The sequence below is a fragment of the Dermacentor silvarum genome, chromosome 2 (assembly GCF_013339745.2).
Source record: "Dermacentor silvarum isolate Dsil-2018 chromosome 2, BIME_Dsil_1.4, whole genome shotgun sequence".
NCBI classification, from domain to species: domain Eukaryota; kingdom Metazoa; phylum Arthropoda; class Arachnida; order Ixodida; family Ixodidae; genus Dermacentor; species Dermacentor silvarum.
The window spans coordinates 38,766,854-38,784,348 of NC_051155.1; the positions used below are offsets into that span (position 1 = coordinate 38,766,854).

At 48.4% G+C, this 17,495-nt stretch overlaps 1 protein-coding gene across 1 annotated transcript in view; it reads right to left on the reverse strand.

The window, feature by feature from the left end:
• The window catches only part of LOC119439972 (membrane metallo-endopeptidase-like 1), a 306,684-nt gene that overhangs the window by 102,456 nt on the left and 186,733 nt on the right, over positions 1-17,495 (reverse strand). The gene's annotated exons all lie outside the window — the stretch shown is intronic.

The following is a 17,495-nucleotide window of genomic DNA, read 5'->3' on the forward strand; positions in this document are numbered from 1 at the left end:
CTTGGGCCCAGCCGGCCGAGACTGGAGACTGCTTGTGTGGACTGCGGGATCGCGCCGTTTCCCACATTAGCACACAGGGAGGGGGGGGGGAGGGGCGGTTGCGTTCCGCGATGGACCATGGTCGCGGGGAAGGCCGACGGTACTTGCTGTACGGGCCGTAGCGACCCCTACCCCAGCCTGCTGCGTGGCCATGTCCGCCGTGCGAGCTACACCTCTGGTGTTCGGTGGCGAGCGTTTCCACCGGTTCCTCCTGCGTCGCCGTCATCGAGCCGACCGTTGGACCTGGTGACGGCGTGGTTTCCTACGCGCTGCTGCAGTTTCCAGTGCCGCCTTTCGAGAAGGGGACCACCGGAACAGGTGACGTCATGAGCGTGATGGCGCCGACACCACCTCAAGAGCGGCTCCGTCCCTCGGCGCTGCGGCGCGTGCTTCTACACAGACAGCTCGGGAGGACTTGGCGAGCGGTGTCCAGTGTTCCGGGGAGATTTCGGGTGCTCGAGGCCACTTGCCAACGGCAGCGGCGGCGGCTCCGTTAGAGTGACGATCGGAATCACCTGAAGATCTTCCCCTTTGGTCACCTGCGTGCTGCGGTGCTGTGCAGTCTCTCTGGTGGCAAGGCATTGAGCAGGCGGCGGCCCCTTCCGGCGATCGGCTGCGTGCACTCGTCAGAACGAGGTGGGAGAGGAAAACCAGACCAGGTGTGCATCAAGGGGCGGTTTAGGGCCTTTAGGTTCCAGCAAGGCGTCAACTCCGAGGCTGCACCACCTCGCCTGCCCAATCTTCGCGAGGAGCCCATCCTGGAAGCCAGCCAGGCTTAGGGCCTGCGTTCTTGGAACACCTTGGTGACTCCGGCGTTGCCGGCTTCTCCGATCCTCGTTTAGAGCATTAGTACTCTACAAGGTTCGCCCATCAGTAGGGGTGTCATGCCGTCGCTGCCAGCCACCGTGGGCCAGTGCCGTCAACGCCCTAGCAGAGGGAGGGGCAGTGTGGGAACGCCGACATGATTAGTGGCAACAGAGCCAACTGCGGACGAAGGAGACAAGGGACGCGCGAGCAGTGGCGCGAGGGACGCGCGAGCGGAGGCTGTGCGCCCCTGGGCTCGGCCGGCCCAGACTGGAGCCTGCTGCCGTGGACTGTGGGATCGAGTGGTTTCCCACAATACATAGGTAAAAGCGCATTGAGGTGCATTTTTAAATGCGAAGCATTTCTTGCGAACATTTGCTACTTTGACGGTATCTATCTATCTATCTATCTATCTATCTATCTATCTATCTGTCTATCTCTCTATCTATCTAGCGGCCTAAATCTTTGTGCTGAAATGGTGCTTTCCTTAACTTTGTATGTACCTAAATTGGCATACTATGACAAGAGTATATGACCAACATAAATGATATGTCATGAAATGCGTGTCATGTAGGTAATGAAGCAGCCGCCTACATCTTGGTGCTCTTATGGTCGTTTGTTAACTTGGTAGATAGCAAAATTTGCATAGTATGACAGAAGTGTATCACGAACAAAGTGATAGGTCATGATATAAATGTCATGACATGCGTGTCGTGTAGGCCATGACCTCAAAAATCACTGAAATGGGTTGGGACGTGGATGCTAATTGAAGGAAACACTACAGCATGCTGGTAGAAGTGATTGTCATGAGCATGACTCAGCATAAACGATAATGACTCAGCGAAAACGATTACCACTCAAACGCCACTGAAATTGGTTCTGACGTGGATAGTAAGTGAAGGAAACACTAAAGAATGTTGGTAAAAGTCATAGTCATGAGCATGACTCAGCAAAAATGACAATGACTCAGAGAAAAAGGATTAACACTCCAAAACCACTGAATGGGTTTGGACGTGGATACTGAGTGAAGGAAACACTAAAGGATGCTGGTCGAATTCATAGCCATGAACATGACCAAGGCTTTCGCCTTAAAGTCTCTGAGGTGTAGCTAAAGGGACTCCTGAGGACTCATGACATGAATGTCATGACATGCGTGCCATGTAGGTCATGAAAGAGCCGCCTAGGTCTTGGTGCTCTCATAGTTGTTTCGTTGACTTGGTAGGCTCCCCGCACACTGCTTCGCATAACATCGATTCCCACAGGGCGTGGGATCTGCAGGCGTTTTTATCTGCTGACTTTTATCGGCTGTGTATGAAAACACAGTGCGGTAGCGCTTATCGGTCCGGCCTAGACTGCACCAAATTCTATGCGTTTTTGTTTATGCATTTTCGATTCATAAATCTTACGCTCGTAGCATTCTAGCAGAAAGTGACGATTTAGACAGTCTAGTGTGAGCATATGAGCATCATGTATTTATATTTACCGAAACCTGGATGCACACCGACATTAGCGACGATGAGACCATGCCTCAGGGTTACCGAATCTACCGCAAGGATAGGAGTCCTTGAGGCGACGGGGTAGCAATGGTTTTCAAGGAAAGCTTACGAGTTGAAATATTGGCATATATACCAGGTCTAGAATGCGTTATCATGAAGGTAGACTAAGGTGACTTTAAGTTTGTAGTCGGCAGATTTTACCGACCTCCATATAGACACGAAGCATTCTTTAGTAAGCTCAACGATGTTCTTTGTGCCGTCTGTGGTTACTCTAAAAATATACTATTAGTCGGTGATTGCAATGCCCCTTAAGTTACATTGGATACCGAATTTCCTGTACCGTTATCAAATGCAGCTATACCCTTAGTCCTTCGTGTATGAATGTAGTCCTTTTTCATGATCTAACCCAACTAGTTAAGCAACCTACCCGCATCCAGAATGCCATTAGTGTAACACTGGATTTCTTTTACATGTTTTTTTTGTTAGCAGTTGCAGGTTACGTCATGTGTCCAGCACCCATGCGCTTGACGAAATAGCAGATCATAAATTATTGTGCTTCAGAATTAACCTTACCGAAGTGTCCAGAAGCAAGATGGAAGAACGCGTGGTCTCTGTCTTCTCGCGCGCCAACAACGTAGAAATACTGGACACATTAGACATATTCTTCAACTCAGACCAGCAAGACCAGGTCTGAGCCACCCAGCTAGCCGAGGCAGCCACTGAAACCCAGGGGATCTCGGCCGTCTGATAGGCGGAGGGAGGCTGCGTCCGCCCTCGTGATTTTCTGGCACCAATAAAAGTTAAATATCTCTCTCTCTCTCGAGTTACCGCACTTTGTGTGTAACGCTTGTACTGTTGACGGTCTTTTGTGTTTCTTCAAGAACCTTGTATTGGGATGAGTTAATGATTTCGTACCGACAAAGGGAAAAGTCATAAGACATGTAAGCCCGTGGATTACTAAGCCAGTTCACTTTGTACGAAAGGTGACGAAAAGAAAACAGTGTCGCCATAACCCATCTTTTATCTTTCATGCATAAAGCCTGCGTCATGCGCAAATAGGTAAAAGACTGTATAAAAAAAGCAAAAGATAACGCCACTTCAGAAAACTTCTTAATTTCGTGCCCAACGAGAATGTGGCAACGTTTTTGCCGTTGAAAGAAGTGCTTCCTTAACATGTCCATAAATGGGGATATTGTTACTAACAAAGAAGCCATCTCAGAATCATTTAATACGTTCTTTTGATCTGATTTTAGCGGTGAGGAGGGTTGAAGACCGTGTTGAAAAACAGCTCATGATATCCCGCTTACAAGCGACATCTCGTTATCAAACGAGCAAATCTTATCATGGCTGCTTAATACTGATCCCAAAAGGTCGTCTGGTAATGATAGCACATCTACTGCGTTTCTTGTTAGGATGTAGAATGGCTCTTGCAGTTCTTGTGCGTAATTTTTAAGAAGTCATTGTCGCGGGGTGAGCTTCTAAACAATTGGAAGTTTGCAAAGAGTATTCCTTTACGAAAAACAACACCTTTCTCATTTCTTCCTACAGACAGATTTCCCCGCTGTGCTGATGCGCAATAGTTTTAAAACAGATCATATTCAAGCACCTTTCAACTTTTCTCAAGGAGCATAATCTGATCAACGACCGGCAGCCCAGCTTTCGTAAAGGTTTCTCTACTGTTACAACACCTCCTGGGGAAGCTGTTCACGATATTGCAGCGATTCTAGATAAACAAGACCAAATTGATATGATATCCCAACACTTTGAAAAAGCATTTGACCGCTCATCATATAGAAAACTTCTGGCAAAAGGTAAACGTACTATTGTGAGCAATATGAGCTGGAACACGCAAAGGCGTGGCAAATAACCTCGAACCCTACCTCAGGCGATTCGCAGCGGCCACTGCAGGAAACAAAGTGGAAAGGGCGTGGCGGTTCCGCTAAGTGTTGGCACTCCCACCTCGCTGGTGTTCGTAAAAAACGGCAACTGATAGTTTGTCAGCAGCCGCATGCGTGATATGGGCTCATGTGCACGGGCACATATTGCAATGACCCATCAGGCTATGCAGCTCTACTTAGGGGTCGGCTGTGACGTAGTCTGCCGTGATCTGTGGTGGGGTTGGCTGAGCTTTGATACGCATCTCTTATTACTTTTTTGTGCAAAATGCCTATAACGTAGACGACAGCTGCCTGTGTGTGGTCTTATCGGTTTAAGTACCTAATGATGTCACCAGTGACTGCGTAAGCGGAAAGAAGTCCTTGAACTTTCGAAAAAAACAAAAGGTTTCTCGCAGCGCAGCATTGCTACCTTGACAGGCTGTCGGTTGAACACTAATTCTTCTTTCTGAGGTTTTACGTGCCAAAACTAGTTCTGATTATGAGGCATGCCGTAGTGGAGGGCTCCGGAATAATTTTGACCACCTGCGGTTCTTTAACGTGCAATACAGCGGTAGAACACTGTCAACAGGGTAGTCTAAGCATACCGAGATGAAGGACGCATTCAAGATGCGCGGCACAAAAGGCGAGCCCATGCCACGTCGATGTACAAAGATTTACAAATTGTTGCTGTAATCAGTGAGAAGCCATTTCAAAGCGCGAAAGATGTGCGCCGTACTCTCAACTTGGCACATGTAAGTGACAGCACGGTACGGCGAAGTCTAAGGGAAGCCGCCCTTCGAAGCCACATTGCCGCTCAGAAGCCCCTCCTCACAAGACTGCTCGTCTCAACTTCGCTCTCTATCACCGCTGATGATGATGATATATGTTGTTTTGTGGCGCAAGGGCCAGCTATGGCCAAAGAGCGCCAAGACGTGGTCTACTGAGTGAGCAATGGTATGATCAATGACAGAGGGTAGGTGTAGGGTGGCTGTAAAGGGGCCTAAAATCCTGCGCACTGAAGGTGCATAAAAGACAAAATTAATAAGATCATGACAATGACGTGATAGGTCCTCTGAAAGAGGACCCTGCTACGAATCTCTCGGGCGAAGAACTTGCAAAATGTCGATGTCGCTTAAAAAGGCTATAACTGATTCTTGCTGAAATACCGGGTCATTATGTAAAAACATCGCTGGGTGAAGGGGTATATTCTCTCTATAGGCTTGAACAAAGTGTTTCTTTCTTTCAGGTTTATTAGTGGACACTGTACTAGGATGTGAAGCACAGTAAGTACCTCCCCACATCTAGTACAGGTCGGGGGTTCGCCTCCAGACAACAAGTAATTGTGCGTGCCGTAAGTGTGTCCTATTCTGAGCCCACAGAATAGGACATCATTTCTTCTAGATTTCGTGGTCGATGGCCAATTCCCTAAGCGAGGCTTAATTAAATGAAGTTTGTTTAGACTCTGGGCGTCCCACAAACGTTGCCAGTGGGCTCGAAGCCTCTTGCGTAGATATGGCTTCATATCGGGAACAGGGACGGGCATGGATGTGTTTCCAGCTTTTGCGTCGATAGATGTGGCAATCTGGTCTGCCAGTACATTTCCCTCGATGTCTCGGTGTCCTGGCACCCAGCCCACCACAACATGCTGCCCAGACGCATAAATATTACATATTAATGAATAAAGCGATACTATTACTGGATTGTTGCGCCTTTTAAGAGATTTTAAAGCTTTTACTACGCTCCGCGAGTCTGCGTAGATAATTGCTTTTGGTATTTTCGATTGTTTGATATGTTTAAGAGCCGACAGACAGTATTGCATAAGCCTCTGCTGTGAAAATGCTCGTTTGGGGGTGCAGGGCGTCGGAATCTGAAAATCATGGGCCAACCGCTGCATAAGAGACACCAGCATGAGACTTTGATGCATCGGTGTAAAATTCCGGACAGGAGTATTTATGCTGCAGTTCGAGGAAATGCATTCGAATGTGTGCAACCGGGGCGTGCTTCGTAACATGTAAAAAGGACAAATCACAGTCGACAATCTGCCACTGCCACGGTGATACCTGTATAGTGGGTGTCATTAGACGATGTTCAAAGAGTGGGACATCCATTTCCTCAGCCAGACTTCTCACACGCAACGAGAAGGGCTCTCTTACTGCAGGTCGGTTATGAAAGAGGTGGGAGCTGGACAAATTATTTACGGTGGAATAAGAGGGATGTTCACTGTTTGCATTCACTCTAAGGAAATATATGAAAGCTGCGTAGGTCCTCTGCAAGTGGAGGGACCACTCACTGGATTACACGTAAAGACTTCCTACAGGGCTTGTCCTAAAGGCACCTGTAGGCAAGCGAATACCTAGATGGTGGATGGGGTCCAGCATCTTCAACGCAGTTGGGGTGGCTGACTGATAAATTATGGCCCCGTAGTCTAGGCGTCTTCGTATGAGGCTTTTATACAAATTTAACAGACACTTTCTGTCACTACCCCATGTAGTGCGTGACAACACTTTTAAAATATTCATTGTTTTCATGCACTTGTTTTTTAGATGTTTAGGTGTGGTATGAATGTTAGCTTTGTGTCAAGAATTATGCCTAAGAATTTATGTTCCGTTTTTACAGGTAGACGCTGTCCTTGCAGGTCAATGTCGGGTTCGGGGTACAGTCCTCTCTTTCTAGAAAAAAGGACGCAGGTGCTCTTTTGTGGATTTAGGCAGAACCCATTCTCGTCTGCCCATTTAGCCACCTTGTTCAGACCAAGTTGAACCCGCCGCTCACAGATTGCAAGGTTGCATGATTTAAATCCAATCTGTATATCATCGACGTACGTTGAATACAACATGTTGCGTGGGATGCATAGACGCAAGCAATTCATTTTTATAATGAAGAGAGTACAACTGAGCACCCCACCCTGTGGCACTCCAGTTTTCTGCACAAAAGGTCGTGATAATGCATTGCCAACTCGAACATGGAATGTGCGATTCACCAGATAACTTTCAATGACATTTAACATATTACCGCGTACACCAAAGTGGGAGAGGTCTCTCAGTATCTCAAACCGCCATGTGGTGTCGCAGGTCTTTTTCATGTCTAGGAATACAGATAAAAAGAATTGTTTGTGAACAAAAATTCACATATCTGTGCCTCAATACGTATCAAATGGTCAATGATGGATCGACCCTCGCGAAAACCGCACTGGTATGGGTCAAGCAGCTTGTTTGATTCTAGGAAATGTATCAGACGACGGTTTATCATTTTCTCGAAAGCTTTGCAGAGGCAGCTTGTTAGAGCTATGGGCCGGTAACTCGATACGGACGATGGATCCTTGCCCTGCTTCAGGATAGGGATCACTATGGCCTCGTTCCAGGCAGAGGGGATCTCGCCGGAGGTCCAGATAGAGTTATAGAGACAGAGAAGGGTTTTCTTCGTTTCAGAGGGCAGGTTCTTCAACATTTCGTATAGTATGCGGTCAGAGCCTGGGGCAGATTGGTTGCAACAGGTGAGTGATGCATGCAGCTCTGCTAGGGAGAAAGGTAGGTTATATGGCTCGTTCCCGGTGCTCTTTCGGTCTATCTTTTGTTTTTCTATTGCCTATTTGTATCTTATAAATGCTGGTGTATAGTGCGATGAACTGGAGACATGGTCAAAATGTGCACCCAGATGGTTCGCTTGGTCCTCCAGGCTGTCTCCCTGCGTGTGTACCAGGGGAGGCGGATGTGTTTGTCGTCCTCTTACTCTATTCACCCTGTTCCAAACCTTGGCCTCATCCGTGTACGAGTTGATACTTGATAAAAATGTTTGCCAGCTGTCTCTCCTGACTTGTCTGCGTGTTCTCCTACCTTGGGACTTGATTTTCTTGAAACTGACAAGGTTTTCAGCAGTAGGATAATCGCGAAGCTGCCTCCATGCTTTGTTCTGCTGCCTAGGTGCGTTCCGGCATTGTTCTTTCCACCATAGAACACGGCGTTTGCTAGAAAGTCCACTTGTTTAGGGAATACACTTAGAACCTGCATCAATTATGAAATTAGTAAAATACTCGATGGCACCGTCAATTCCGAGCGATGAAATGTCAGCCCACGAGAGCTTACTGGTAAGTGTTTGGAATTTATCCCAGTCCGCTGCATTGACCTTCCACCGGGGAGCATGTGGTGGAGATTCGTATTGTCTTGGTGCTCTCAGCAGTATTGGGAAATGGTCGCTCCCGTAAGGGTTTTTTATAACTTCCAATTCAAGTTCAGGTAATACGGATGGAGAAGCTATGCTGAGGTCTATAGAGGAAAAGGTTTTGTTTGCAAGACAACAATATGTAGGTTCTTTTTTGTTAAGAAGAGAAGCACCGGATGAGAAAAGAAAATCTTGAATTAGGCGGCCTCGCGCATCGATGCGAGCGTCGCCACACAGACTGTTGTGTGCATTGAGATCGCCAAGAACAAGATAGGGCTCTGGCAATTCGTCTATCAAGGACTGAAATTCGTGTTTGTGTAAGCGGTAATGTGGGGGTATGTATAGCGAGCAAATGGTGATGAGTTTGTTAAAGAGAACCAGTCGAACTGCCACTGCTTCAAGGGGCGTTTGCAGCTGCAAACGTTGACATGCTATGCTTTTGTGAATCACAATGGCAACACCGCCTGATGATGCGAGACCATCATCGCGACCTTTACGAAACGTAACATACTGTCGAAGAAAGTTTGTATGTGTCGATTTTAAATGAGTTTCCTGTACACACAGCACTTTTAGATTGTGTTTGTGGAGAAGTTCTTGCACATCATCGAGGTTCCTAAGAAGGCCTCTGATGTTCCATTGTATAATTTGTGTGGCCATACTGAAAGTAAATGGGTGCTGTGTGTACTAAAACAAGAAGGAAGTGTTGCATTAGATTACAGAGGCATTTTCAGGCCATGTAACGCGGGATTTGTCTTTTCTGAAGCGGTCGAGGGAACCTCGCTGCACCTTAGGCGCTTGGTGCGCCGTCGGGGTGGGTGTAGTGTCCATTGCCTCTTGTGAGGCGCCGGACACGCGCTCTTGCGAGCGAGAAGTTTCACGAGAATTTCCCGCCGCGAAGGACGAGACATTTGCGCCCACAAGCCCGGATGTCGATGGGGCTGCCTTTGGGCCTGAGCTGTGCCGGCTGTTGCCAGCACCAGCAGGGGCCGGTGAGGGTGAGGCAGCCTTGACTGCACCCACCGTGGGAGCTGCTGGCGGGCCTGTGGGTTCGCTACGCGAAGCGCAGGCTGCCACCGAGGACTGTTGTGGTGCCGGCAACCCTAGGGTAACTGGGCCTGTTCGCTCTTTGAGTGGAGTAGACTTAGCTCCTTCCACCCTGGGGGCAGGAGCCACAAGCGACAGCTCGCTGCGCGCGGGCAGGGCAGGTGGCAGTAGCCGCTGCGACGCTGCCCCTTGACGCGCCGCATCAGCATTAGTGGTAGTGTGGAATGGTGAGCACCTTTTGCGTGCTTCCCTGAACAATATGTTTTCACGGACTTTCAGTGTTAGAATTTTTTTTTCTTTTTTCCAGCTTGGACAGGACCGGGAGTATGCTGGATGGTCACCATCGCAATTAACGCAGTGAGGTGTGGCCTAACAATTGTCTGAGGCATGACCTTGTATTCCACACTTAGCACAGGTGAGTCGACCACGGCAGCTCTGCGAGCCATGGCCGAATCTTTGGCATTGGTAGCATCGCCTAGGATTTGGGATGTATGGTCTTACGGATGTCTTTGTGTAGCCTGCTTCAATGCTTTGTGGCAAAACGCTCAATTCAAAGGTAAGTATCAGGTGTTTCGTGCGAATTTCTTTATTGTCCCGTCTAATAACAATGCGCTGCACATTCGTGACATTTTGCTCTTTCCACCCTTTCAACAGTTCGGTTTCAGATAGGTCGATGAGGTCTGCTTCAGATACTACCCCCCGTACTGTGTTCATGGATCGATGCGGTGAAACGGAAACTGGGACATCACCAAAAGTAACAAGCTTGCCGAGTCTGTTGTATTGCTCCTTATCCCGTAGCTCAAGCAGAAGATCCCCGCTTGGCATTTTGGTGACTTTGTAGCCAGGGCCTAGCGTGTTGATCAAGCTTTTTGCAACTATAAATGGGGATGTGATTCTTGCTAGTTTTTCAGTTCTTTCACTGTGTACTACTTGATATCGGGGGAAAATGTCTTTTGCTCTGGTGAACAAATTCAAAATCTCATCAGCGCGTCCCCTCTTAAGAGAGAGACGATCAAGAAGCCGGGGAAAAGCGGGTGTTCCCATAGCAGTTTGGTGTACTTCGGCAGCAATGGCAGCAACCCACCACGGAGTCCAACAAGGGGACGCTGCAGCACTAAAAGTGTAAGGCTGCAGGCGCCAGCCGTACATTGCCGCTATAACCTTATATATAAACCCAAGAGAGGGCACCTACACAAGGTTAACCCAAGCCGCCTATGAAAAGTGAGGAAGTAACAGAAGAGAAGAGGTGACAGGACAGTGAAAACAGAAAGATAGAGCAGAGAAATATCGGAGAGGGGGACAGGAAAAGGCGACCACCGATTTCCCCCGGGTGGGTCAGTCCGGGGGTGCCGTCTATGTGAAGCAGAGGCCAAAGAGATGTGTTGCCTCCGCCGGGGGGCCTTAAAGGTCCATACACCCGGCATTAGCTCAACCTCCAGGATCCCCCTTTCCCCAGACACGGCTAAGCCACGCACGTCTACGCGTGGGAGGATACAACCCCCGTGTGCTCGGGTCCGTGGTGTCACAACACACCAAACGCCTGCTTACGCAGACGCCCCTGCGGGGCTCTATCACCGCAGTTGGACGGTCGAGGACTGTAAATACGTCATCACTCCGACGAATCTACTTTCTGCAGCCGCTGGGACCAACAGCAAAGCATGTGACGCTTGCAGAATATACGCTTCTGTGCGCAGAACAGCAAGGAAGTGGCCGCAAGTGGACGCAGGTCAGTAAACGTGTTGGCGGCCGTTTCACGTGAAGGTCTGGGTCCCCTTGTAAGACTCTTTGGGAGATTCACAAGTGGTGCGTTTAGCACATTGCTGGAGCACGAGATCATACCATACGCGTTGAATGGTCCATAGTCTGGTGGTTACTACCCATTCCAGCAGGACTTGTCTCCCGTGCATACAGCATAGGAGGTAGCACGTCTTTTAGATGGACGAGGGGTAATGCACCTCGAGTGGTGCAGAAAAGGTGCGGGCATGAACATAATACAAAATGTTTGGGTGCGTGTGGAGACAAGCCTTTGGAGGCTTTCCTTCGACTTGGCGACAGCTGATGATCTACGGGAAGCCACATGAGGAGAGTGGCAACGTACTCAAGCTCCCACAGCCTTCATCGAGCCTCTCTACAGGTCACAGCCAGCAAGAATGGAAGCCTCAATTCAAGCTGGCGGAGCTATGACCCGCTATTAGCTCAATAAACGCACAAACAAGGCTCAAGCTAATGGTGGTAAATGAGGTATTTGTGTTTATTCAAATTTTGTTACCATTTGGCAAGCACCCAATAAAACTGTTCAACTAACTGTCCTTCGTGCCCCTTTTCTCCGTCCACGAGACCAGCACACGGCTGAACAGACATAAAAAATACTGCTCTTGCCTACGCTGGTGCTACAATAGGAAGTTTCAGAATTGGGCACCCAAGCTTTGCTTTTCTTGGGTACGGACGCTATTTTCGAAAAATAACGTGCGTATACCCAAAACTTTAGCGTATGACGCATGCGCCTTCGCAGCAAAGGCAAACACAAAGCTTTGGCTATTCTAAAGCTGCCGAGCTGGCAAGACGTAAGGCGCTGGCATAGAACGAGAGTGCGAGAGGCTTATTTCGCGGATAACTATGGGCAATAGATATGCCATCGCCTTATCATCGCTAGCGGCTGTTGATACACTGGTGATAGCTGGTGATAGCGCTGGTGATAGCCGCTGATTTCTCAGCAACGCTATCGAGGCGGGAGTGGCAACAGTCAGCGGAAGAGCGCCCGCCCTTTCCTCCCCGGCTGCAGCAGCGCAAGCGCGTATCGCGCTCTCTGGGTTTTGGAGCTGTTTGACACGCGTTCGCGTGTTCCAGCTCATATTGCTCACGATAGTACGAGTATACAGAAAATGATACTTTATTTTCATGGATTGGGGTCTACCTTCCTTACTGAAATCAAGTATTTGCTATCGATAACGTATGTTCCGATTCACAACCGGTGACGTCCGGAATTCCACAAGGCTCAGTGTTTGGGCCATTATATGTATTAATTTTATTGACAGCATCACCCACGATATTCCGGTTACTATTAAGTTATTTGGCGATGACTGCATCTGTTACCTACAAATACGTAGTCCAGGCGACCAGGCGCCTTTTAAGTAGAGCTTTAACGTAAGTACCTTCTTGGTGCGAAACCTGTCAAATAAAGGTTCATGAAAAGAAAACGGTGGCTTTGACTTTAGCATGAAAACGATTCGCTTTACGGTGTGAAACCCCATCAATTGTCAAAAACTATCGTTCGTTAATACTTTTATATACTTACGCGTTATGAGCAGCACAAAGCTTAAGTGCCTACATTCCTGCAGAACAGAAGCCTTTAAAATGCATTTTCTTTCTGCGCACTGTCACTGGTTGGAATGATCTGTCTGCGGATTCATAAACTGTACAACCGTTCAATCTTTCATGACAAAACTGCGACAACAAAAACTCATTTGATTTCCGTCTGTTTTGTTCTTTTTCCTTTCATCATTTCGCCACGCATAACGCATGCGTACTACGTTCGAAATAATGTTTCATTTTCTTGTGCTTTTGTGTACGCTTGAAACGTTTTTTTTTTTTCATTGGCGTCCATTGCATTATTCCGTATTTAGAAGTCTTTGTACTTGAAAAAGCTGTACCTCATCATCCTGCAGAGGGCTAGTTATAGCCAATGAGATCCCCTGAGGCAGGATTTGCGCAGTTAGCGCGAAATTGACAAAGGGAAGGCAGGTGCAGTTGCCAGTAATTGTCAGCACAGTGTGCGGCATGGTAACACCATGTGTAAGTATAACGGCCGGAATTGGTGCGACCACGTAATTGCCGTCAAGTACAGCTGGTGATTGAGAGAGGGCAGCAGTCGGGTAGTATTCCGGTAGCAGTCGGGTAGCAGGCGAGTAGAGAGGTAGCATCGAGGGTAGCATTCGTCGTAATAAAGCTGAATAGAAGGTATAAAATGAAGGTAGTACGAGCCTACGCCCCAACCTCTAGTCACGATGATGAAGAAATAGAAGTTTTATGAGGATGTTGAATTAGCAATGAGAAAGGTCCAAACTCAGTATACTGTAGTCATGGGCGACTTCAGTGCAAAAGTGGGGGAAAAGCAGGTTGGTGAGCAAGCAATTGGCAACTGCGGCATCGATTCTAGGAATGCAAGAGGAGAGATGAAGTTAGAAGGGCCTTGAAAGACATGACCAGGGAAAAAGCTGCTGGAGAAGATGGAATAACAGTAGATGTAATCAAAGATGGAGGAGATATCATGCTTGAAATGCTTGCGGCCCTTTATACGCAATGCCTCACAACTTCAAGTGTACCAGAGAGCTGCAAGAACGCCAACAATATACTAATCCATAAGAAGGGAGACGTTAAAGAATTGAAGAAATATAGACCCATTAGCTTGCTTTCAGTATTGTATAAAATATTCACCAAGATAATTTCCAATAGAATCAGTGCAACACTTGACTTCAGCCAACCAGAGAACAGGCTCGCTTCAGGAAGGAATATTCTACGATAGATCATATCCATGTCATCAATCAGGTAATCGAGAAATCTGCGGAGTACAATCAACCTCTCTATATGGCTTTCATAGATTATGAAAAGGCATTTTATTCAGTAGAGATACCAGCAGTCATAGAGCCATTGCGTAATCAAGGAGTACAGGAAGCATACGTGAATATCTTAGCAAATATCTACAAGGATTCCACAGCTACATTGGTTCTCCACAAGAAAAGTAGAAAGTTACGTATCAAGAAAGGGGTCAGGCAAGAAGACAGAATCTCCCCAATGCTCTTCACTGCATGATTCAAGCTCTTAGACTGGGAAGGCTTAGGAGTGAGGATCAACGGCGAATATCTCAGCAACCTTCGGTTTGCAGATGGCATTGTTCTATTCAGCAACAATGGAGACGAATTACAGCAAATGATTGAGGACCTTAATCGAGAAAGTGTAAGAAATGGGTGTAAGATGAATGTGCAGTAGGCAAAGATGATGTTCAATAGCCTGGCAGGGAACAAGAATTCAGGATCGCCAGTCAGCCTCTAGAGTCTGTAAAGGCGTACGTTTGTCTAGGTCAATTACTCACAGGGTACCCTGATCAAGAGAAAGAAATTCAGAGAAGAATAAAATTGGGTTGGATTGCATACGGCAGGCATTGCCAAATCCTGACTGGGAGCTTACCACTGTCGTTGAAAAGAAAAGTGTACAATCATTGCATACTACCGGTGCTAACATATGGGGCAGAAACTTGGAGGTTAACAAAGAAGCTCGAGAACAAGTTAAGGACCGCACAAAGAGCAATGGAACGAAAAATCTTAGGAGTAACGTTAAGAGACAGGAAGAGAGCCGTGTGGATCAGAAAACAAACGGGGATAGTCAATATTCTAGTTGACATTAAGCGGAAGAAATGGAGCTGGGCAGGCCATGTAATGCGTAGGATGGATAACCGATGGAACATTAGGGTTACAGAATGGATACCAAGAGAAGGGAAGCGCTGTCGAGGTCGGCAGAAAACCAGAGGGGGTGATGAAGTTAGGAAATTTCAGGCGTAAGTTGGAATACGCTAGCCCAAGAGACAGGGGTAATTGCAGATCGCAGGGAGAGGCCTTCGTCCTGCAGTGGACACAAAATATAGGTTGATGATGATGATGACAGCTGGTGAGGAAAACAAGTCGACGTGTGCCACAGAGTGAGGCGGTAGGAGAATAAAATCCATGCAGCTGAAATGGCTTGGAGGCGGGTCCACAGGGTCGGCAAGAAGAGGCAAGTCAGGCGAAGTGAGCCGGCCGAACAGTCAATGAGTGCAGAATGACTGGCGAGGAAATCCAGATCGAGAATAAGTTCGTGAGGGCAATGCTCGATGACGGTGAACAGAACGACGGTGTGTCTCTCAGCAATGCTGAGTCGGGCAGAGCACATGCCAACAATAGCGACAGTCCCTCCGTCGGCGACTCGTACAGCTCGGTTCGGGACAGGTGTCAGAACTTTCTTGAGCTGACGGCGAAGAGCAACACTCACAATGGACACATGCGCCCCAATGTCAATCAACGCGCACACAGGAACATTGTCGACCAGAACGCCCAAAAGGTTCTTGTTCGTTGGTAAGCTGAAGCGAGGATTTCGTGCCAATGTCGTCATTGCAGCTTCACCACCAGAAGCCGCACTGTCTAGTCTTCCGATCGGGGGTGCTGCAAGTAGGTCGGAGAAGGAGCACGGCATGACGGGGGCGAACGAGATTGACGGCGGTAGGGAGAAGGCGAGCGAGAGTAACGGGGTCATGCAAGAGGTGTCGCAGGGTCAGATGATGGGTCTGGCATAGAAGGAGCGAAGGAAAAGGATGCACTAGAGGGACGAGGGTGGCAATCAGAAGAATAGCACGTCGGAGGAGTTCCGCGGCTGTGGCAGTGGCGAGCGATATGTCCAATGCGGCGGCAGTTAAAACCGCACGGCTTGTCGTCCACGGTTCGCCATTCGGACGGGTTGCCCTGTCCATAAGAGGAGTAAGAAGAGCAGGGTGGGAACGTGCGTGGAGAAAGAGGTTCCTAGCGCAGGCCGACGTTTCACAACTCCTGACGGACGATGGCCTGGATCAAGGAGATCGTCGCCGGACAATGATCAGGTGACGGGAATGAAAGGGCCAACGGTTGTGCTGCCTCGACCTCACGACGAATGATGCGGGGTAAGTTGTCACACCGCGAAGGCTGGTGGAAGAGGTCGTCACAGGTTGACGTAGCAGCTGTTTTGGGAAGTCGCGTGATGTGCTGGGATAGGAGCGGCATTTAGTATGCTCGAGACAGCGGCACTCCTTGACGATCGTATCGATGCTGGTGACGTTCGTTAACACCAGTAAATTGAAGGCGTCCTCAGCAATGCCTTTGAGGACGTTTAACCTTATCGTCCTCCGACATGTTCGGGTCAGGCTTGGCACAAAGGGCCAAGACGTCGAGAATGTACGACACGTAGGACTCGGTCAACTGAACATGATACTTAGTAGCGCAAAACTCGAAATAAAAGACAACAGTGAGAGGCGAGAGGAAATTAAATACGAGCGCTACACTCACAACTGTTTATTACGAAGCAGGGCATCCTATATCTACACGAACATACGCATGCACAAACGCATAAATCAGACAAAGGGCGCCAGTCAGCCGAAGGCAGTGTAGCCACATTATATGCTTAGCAATCTCGTTTCCCAATAATAAAGTGTAACAGTCGTTCGACTAACGCAGGCTAAAACATTGATTTGGATGGGGTAGGCCTCTAACAGTTCACGAGCTGTTTTTTTCTTGCTTTTACCTAGGATGCTGACTATAAAAAACACCGGTTCACAGTCGGGAAAAGACCTGCAATGCGCAGACAAGTGCGCAGTGGTATCCTGCTTTAAAATATTTGCGTGATCTCTCATTCGGTCGTTGACGGAGCGCCCCGTTTGTCCAATGTAGCACATGCCACAGCTGAGGGGAATGAGACAAATCACTCCAGTGGAGCAATGCACGGAACGCTGAACGCGCTGTACGGGGTACCTGTTCGTAGCGCCACCCGTGATTCGAGGGCAGAGACGGGCCAGCTTGTTCGGGGCGGACGTTTGTCTTTGTCTCACTGTTGTCTTTTATTTCGAGCTTTGCACTACTAAGTATCATGATCAGCAAACACCAACTCGCCCAAGAAGGAGTTATTCTGAAGAAATCGGTCAACGTCTGTACACGGTTGGCAAGGGCCTTCTTGGCATTGAGTTGGCGACCAAACGCAGTGCCAAAAAGGTCGCGGAGCTTGTCTTTGCAGAGATCCCAGCTCGAGATCTCCTCTTCGTGAGTCTCGAACCATGCCCGTGGAGCTCCGTCGAGGTAGAAAAGAAAGTTGACAAGCATAATAGTCGGATCCCACCTGTGACTGGTGCTGACACGTTTGTATAAGCGTAGCCAGTCGTCAAAATCAGGACTGCCGACTCCGGTGAAAATGTCAGGATCCCGAAGGGGGGAAACGGTAACGTCGGTCGGGGCTGCAGGCGGAGACGCTGGCGTAGATGAAGTGCCGGCAGCAGGAGCCGAAGTTGCAGTGGCGCTGCTGCGACCAC